Source organism: Triticum aestivum, chromosome 5A, assembly GCF_018294505.1.
Source record: "Triticum aestivum cultivar Chinese Spring chromosome 5A, IWGSC CS RefSeq v2.1, whole genome shotgun sequence".
Taxonomy (NCBI): Eukaryota; Viridiplantae; Streptophyta; class Magnoliopsida; order Poales; family Poaceae; genus Triticum; species Triticum aestivum.
Window position 1 is genome coordinate 507,829,832 of NC_057806.1, and position 7,360 is coordinate 507,837,191.

Below are 7,360 nucleotides of genomic sequence, written 5' to 3' on the forward strand. Positions count from 1 at the left end.
AGGCTGATATAGAGAGTCTCAATGATCTCTATATCAAAGGTAATTCTTTTTGCCACTTGGATATTTCTACGAGTCACCTACCCTAAGGTGCCTCGTTGCGGTGTCATGGCAACTCAACTCCTCGGTACATTGACAATCGTTTACCACCTTTTTAAGTGTGGAATTGTTGTCCACCTAGTGAACCTTCGTCATCCGTTTCCTTCCACCCCTCTTGATGTGTATCTCGTGTCTCAACCCGAGAGATGGTCCTATGTCTCATTCCGTGAGTTGTTCGATCTTCGAGAAGATCGACCCTTCTAGAGTCTCCTTCTTCCCTCCATGTCATGTTGGCTGGAGTTCTCAGAGCAAGACGACAAGACAAAGATGGTGTTCAAATCAACGTTCATTTGAAGTGCAACCTGGATCGTGAAGATTGTACTAGTTTACGTTTCCCCTTCATCCTACCCTACGCTTGAATCTCGAGACGAGATTCTTGTTTAGTGGGGGTGAGTTGTCACATCCCTAGCTTCTGGTAATGCTCTAGGCTAGCTTCATGTGTGCATCATGTTTAAATTCTGAAATTTGAACTGAGGGAAATTGGAAGCCTCAAAATCCTAAATAAAAGAGGGGCAAGAAACCCTAAAATTGCAATCAGTAAATCCAAAATGCCCTAGAAATAGCTCTGACAATTTTGGCAAGAGTTATAAATCAAACCAAAATTTTGGGACATTTCTAAGGAATTATTGGGCTCTGATTTTAAATCAATATTTTATTTGAATTTGGAGTTATATTCATAATATATAATGAATATATTTTCAAATGACCTGAGATATTTTTGTTATATGTGGAGAAGTCCATTAAGTGACTTAAAAATATCCAGGGGAGTTTTGGCACTGTTTTCAAACTCTGTTTGAATTAAAATTCAGTGCCAATTAAATAAAACAGAACAAAAATAGAAAACAGTAAATAAAAACAGAGAGAGGGAGAGAAGGCCACCTGGGCCACCTACCTGGCGCCACTTACCTGGCCCAGCTCCCCCAGCGGCCCAGCCCACCTGGCCCCCCTTCTCCTGTCTTCTTCCCGTGCCAGCGCACGAAGCAGCTCGGTGGCGAGCACCGCCGTCGCGCTTGGCCACCTCCTGCCTGGTTGCCTCCCTCCTCGATGCGCCTGGAGACGCCACGACACCCCTGGCCTCTCTCTCACTCTCCCTGGAACCCCTCTCGCTCTCCCTCCATCCCTATTCCCCCTCTGCTCTCTCTCCCTCCCACGACCGAACGGAGCCGCCGCCACCGACGAGCTCCCTCGCGGCCACCGGCCACCCCACGCAAACCCGACGTGCCCAGAAGCTCCGCCACGTTGTCTTCTTCATCTTCGATGAGCCACGCAAGCCGGGAGGGCCTGGAACATCGCCATCGCCGTCGTCTTCCACCTCGGGCTCCGACCACCGCCGTCGTTGATTCGCCGTCTCCACCGCCTCCCCGAGCACGCCGACCTTCTCTTCGAACTCACCGTGAGCCCCTGTCCATTTCCCCTCTCTCTCCGTGCCGTCCGCGCCCTCTAACCACCCTTGCTGTCGGAGCCGACCGTTCCTCGCCGCCGGCGATGATGCAGACGGTGCTAGAGCCACCGTAGCTAACTTCCGAGCATGGCAACGTGCTCAGCACCCTTCCAGGAGCCGAGCGCGCCCACCCGTGCGACCTGCCGTGCCCCCTAGCGCCAACCCCGACCTCGCCGAGCTCCGGCCGCCGCCAAACACGTCGCCGGCGCCTTTTCCAGCGACCCCGAACCCAACTTCCTGCACCACTCGCCGCGGCCCACTCCTAGCTATCCATAGAGCCCAACGGCGCCCCCAACGGTGCCCTGTACGTAAAACCCGCACCTGCACCGCCGCGTTTAGCCTCGCCGGCGGCTAAACGCCGGCGAGTTGACCCCGCCGACCAGGGAGTTTGACCCTGGGTCACTGACGTGTGGGCCTCTGGCCACTAACTAAATTAGGATTAACACTAATCGGATTAGTTAAACTAATTACCCCCTGCTGACACCGACATGTGGACCCTAGTGCCCTAATCTTTAATTAAACTAAACTAAACCCCCCTGTTTAACCCATGTCACTGACGTGTGGACCCCACAAGTCAGGTTTGACCTGGACCGCCCGTTGACCTGCTGAGGTCAGCATGAGGTCATGCTGACGCAATAATTCCTTTCTGGAATTAAAATAAATTAGGAAATGATTTATTAATTTCAGAAAATGCCCTAAACTTCAATAAATCATAGAAAATTAACCGTAACTCCAAATTAAATAATTTATATATGAAAAATTATCAGAAAAATTCAAGGAATCCATCTGTACCATTTTCATGCATGTTAGAACAACTTATAACTGCTGTTTAGCACAAATCATTTAAATGGCATTTGAATAATCACATATGGAGTTTGAATTTGAATCTTCTATTCAAACCAACTTCATTTAACTTGTTGCTAGATGCATTAGCTCAAAACACCAGCATGTTGCCATGTCATAGCATGCATCATATTGTGCATTGCATTGATTGTGTTTCCTTCTGTTTGCCGGTGTTGCTCCCCCTCGGTAGACGCTGTACCGGTGATGTGATCGTTGACACTGATGAAGATTCAATGCTATCTTCAGAAGTGCCAGGCAAGCAAAACCCCCTTGTTCATTCCGATACAATCCTACTCTCTCGCTCCTGCTCTCTTTAATGCATTAGGACAACAACGATTCAACTGTTACTTGCTGCGGTAGCTGAACCCCTTTATCCTTTGCATGACCTGTCATTGCCACAGTAAATAGATGAAACCCACTAGCATGAGTAGGAGTTGTTTGAGCCCTGTTGTGCCTACTCATTCTTGCTTGTTTGTCATGCCTGCTACTGCTTAGAGTTGAGTCAGGTCTGATTCATCGGGGATGAATCAGAGGCGTGTGAACATGTCCTACTGTGTGTGAGCTAAGTGTGTGAACACGATTTGGTAAAGGTAGCGGTGAGAGGCCATGTAGGAGTACATGGTGGGTTGTCTCATTGCAGCCGTCCTCAGGAACTGATTTCTGTGTTTGTGATCCATGATTCAGTTACTACCATACATTGGGCCCTGAAATATGACCCCGCTCGACTTCTTAATCACCCTAGTCCTCTGTCCAGGAGTTGCAAGTAGTTTCTGGTGTTTGTAGTATGCTGGAGGCCGTGGACAGCGCTGACCGTAGGGGTGGGCCGTGATGCGGTAGGCACGTGGCCGGGTATACCGGGCGCCCGTTTGGTGTCACGGAACCCTGTTCACATCGTTTGGGGCTGTGAGCGAAACTCCGGCCGGATCTCCTCATGGATGGAACCCGAATAGGCGATAAACCTGGACTAGAGACTTGAGTGTTTAGGTAGGTCGTGGTCTACACCCACGTCGGCTTTCGCTTGAAGTCTGCCGAGCACATGTCGTGTGCAGACGCTAAGTGGTGGAAACATGTATGAAGAAGTACACCCCTGCAGGGTTATCATCATCTATTCGAATAGTCGTGTCCGCGGAAAAGGACTTCTGGGTTGCTTATATCAGTTCATAGACAAGCGAAAGTGGATACTCTAAAATACGCAAGATAAGCGTGAGTGCTATGGATGGCGTTCTCGTAGGGAGACGGAAGTGGATCCATAGTGGTGTATTGATATGGTGAATATGTGGACTCGTGTGCGCCACCTCAAAAGAGTTACTTGCAGTCGTAGTTCAGGATAGCCACCAAGTCAAAGCTGGCTTGCTGTAGTTAAACCCCACCATCCCCTTGTTGATAATGATGCATATGTAGTTAGTTCTGATGTAAGTCTTGCTGAGTACATTTGTACTCACGTTTGCCTATTTTATGTTTTTGCAGAGAGACTTCGGTCTCACTAGTAGTTTCGCGTGGACTTCGACGTTTAGCTTGTTACCTCAGCTACGATCTTGTGCCCTCGGCAGGATCTGATAAATAGTCAGGCTTCTCAGCCCTTTTCATTTATAGATGTCTGTACTCAGACATGATAGCTTCCGCTTGTGCTTTGACTTGTATGCTCTGATTATTGGGTCATGAGACCCCTGTTTGTAATATCTCGCTCCTCGGAGCCTATTGAATAAATTACTTGAGTCGTAGAGTCATGTTGTGATGCCATGTTGTATTTGCACATATCGAGCATATTGTGTGTATGTTATTGAAATGCTTGGTATGTGTGGGATCTGACCATCTAGTTGTTTATCTTTAGTAGCCTCTCTTACGGGGAAATGTCTCCTAGTGTTTCCACCGAGCCATGGTAGCTTGCTACTGCTCCGGAACACTTAGGTTGGCCGGCATGTGTCCTTCTTCGTTCCTGTGTCTGTCCCTTCGGGGAAATGTCACGCGATGAATACCGGAGTTCTGTTAGCCCGCTACAGCCCGGTTCACCGGAGTCCTGCTAGCCCAGTGCTACAGCCTGGATTCACTCGCTGATGACCGACACGTTCGATGCTGGGTCATGGATGCCTGTCCCTGTAAGTCTGTGCCACTTTGGGTTTACGACTAGCCATGTCAGCCCGGGCTCTTTATCATATAGATGCTAGCGACACTGTCATATACGTGTGCCAAAAGGCGCAAACGGTCCCGGGTAAAGGTAAGGCGACACCCGTGGGAATACCGTGCGTGAGGCCGCAAAGTGATATGAGGTGTTACATGCTAGATCGATGTGGCATTGAGTCGGGGTCCTGACAGAATATATGTGAGTTCTTGAACCTATCTTTCAAGTCAATAGTCACCTACTATGTGTTATGATCCGGTAAATCTGAAGTGACAATAATCGGGACCACTCTCGGTGATGACCGTAGTTTGAGGAGTTCATGTATTCACTAGGTCTTAATGCTTTGCTCCGGTACTCTATAAAAGGAGGGCTTAATATCCCTTAGTCTCCAATAGGGCCCTGCTGCCACGGGAGGGTAGGAGAAAAGATGTCATGGAAGTTCTTTTCCATAGGCATGTATGACTATATTCGGAATACATGCCTACATTACATCGATGAACTGGAGCTAGTTCTGTGTCACCCTATGTTGTAACTGTAGCATGAGGAATCGCATCCGACATAATTATCCATCACTGATCCATTGCCTACGAGCTTTTCACATATTTATCTTTGCTTAGTTACTTTTCCGTTGTCATTGTTACAATCATTACAAAACCAATACTGTTACTATTGCCACCTCTACCGTTACTTCCATATTACATTGCTACTAAATATTTTGCTGCAGATATTAAGTATTTTAGGTGCGGTTGAATTGACAACTCAACTGTTAATACTTGAGAATATGCTTTAGCTCCCTTGTGTCGAATCAATAAATTTGGGTTGACTACTCTACCCTCGAAAACTATTGCGATCCCCTATACTTGTGGCTTATCAATAGCCCAGTGGGGACCCCCTGCCTTTAAGCAGCCCACCGGACGGGAAAAATAGATGCACTATTACGAGGCATCCGATCACAAGCAAATTGACAAGAAAAGCAAGCCCGTCACAGAACATATAACCGTCCTTGATGAATTGATCGACAAGCCCTGTCAGATACATACGACACCGAACATCGAACCAACACATAGCCTTCGAGCATGTTGGGTACTCCGGCAAGTCACTAAGAGCTCCAACACATAGCCTTCGAACATCCACTCAACTACGAGGGCAGGTAAGGAACTGCCATCTAGCTCTGCACTTGATTCACCTTCTGTTATGAGTAAATTTGCGACACCTACTCCTGCTATTGATTCTGATATGTCGCATGTTATTGATGATGCCACTTCTGCTTTGCATGATGCTTATGATGAAACTACTTCTTTGCTTGATAATACTGTGCCATAAGGTGAATTTCTTGATGAACAACTTGCTAGGGTTAGAGAGAATGAAATTATTGAAACTTATAATATTGATGAAAGTGATGATGAAGATTCTCCCCCTAGATATGAATTGCCTGTTGTGCCTGAGGGTTGGATGAAGAAACCGCTAGAGACTTTTTAGCTTGCAATGATAGATATGATCTTAAGAAATTGTTAGCTAAGCTAAAACAAAAATCCTTGAATGCTAGAAATAAATATGACCCTTGTCGTGGAGTTGTCACGGCAGATGTCCTAGAGCAAGGACTTAGTCGTAGGGCCGTCGCACTAGGAAGCTTAAAGGGGTTAATCGGGACAAAGGACATGAGAGAGGGTTTTATACTAGTTCGGCCCCTTACGATGAAGGTAAAAGCCTACGTCTAGTTGGGATTGGTATTGATGAGGTTTCGATCTCCAAGAGGCTCAACTCGCCGGCTTGGTGATCGACTTGGTTGTTTCTCCCCCTAAACCGCCACTGGGTCGTCCCCTTATATACACGGGTTGACGTCTGGTGGCTTACAGAGTCCCGGCCGGCTCATAATAGTGTCCGACTCGGTGACTTCCTTTACATGCCTTTCTTTACAAGTCTTGCCGCCCATATTGTGGTTTACAATAATGGGCCTTAAGCCGGTCCGAGGCCTTTGGGCTTTCTATATATTACTAATAAACTATCATCTTGACTATATATATATTGGGCTTCTTATGTAACCCGCCATTAAGGTTGACCCGGCCCCTCCTGTGTGGGTCTCAGCTGATAGTAATATCCCAAACATTAGGCCCTAGGTTGACTTTGAACTTTGTTCCTTGTCAATCTTCAATACTTAGGCAGAATCCATCCTCTATCTGGAAACTTCTTTAACCCACCGTGACGTCATCTTTTTGAAACACAAAAAACTTTCATGACATCATCTTCTAACGGATCTTTCATTTTTAATGCCTTCCGGGAATCGAGGCGTCTGTTAAGTTGGATAATCATTGTTGGGTCTCCTTGATTTTCGTGACCGCCTGTTCACGCATTCCCTTATAAATAGGCATAACTTAGGTCTTTCTCATTCTCCTTTCTTCCTCATCTTCTTCCTCTCGCAACCTCCGTCGCTGCTTGAGCTCCGCCGTCGCTGCAACTATCATCGTCGTCGTCAAGCTTGGTCGCTGCATCACCCTGAGTCCGTCCGGAGAACGCGGCTACTCTTCGCGGCAGGCTTGCATTTTGTAAGTTTTCTTCTCTCTCACGCACCTAGATCTGTTTAGGTATGCGAGTTCTTCAGTGTTCTTCACCTGTTCGCCATGGATCATCTTGTAGATCTTCTCCGCAACTTCTTTTGATCCAAAAAAGAGATATAACTCATGCGGTAGCTGTTTGGCAATCATTATTGATATTAGTAGATCCCTTTTATCTGTATAGATGCTTCTTTATAGTCGACGAACTCATCTGTACAACCTTTTGATCCAAAATGATAATGATAACTTGGTGAAACTTGTTTATGCCAACACTTAACTGAATCTGCCTTCTGAAAAAAATCTGTAGTC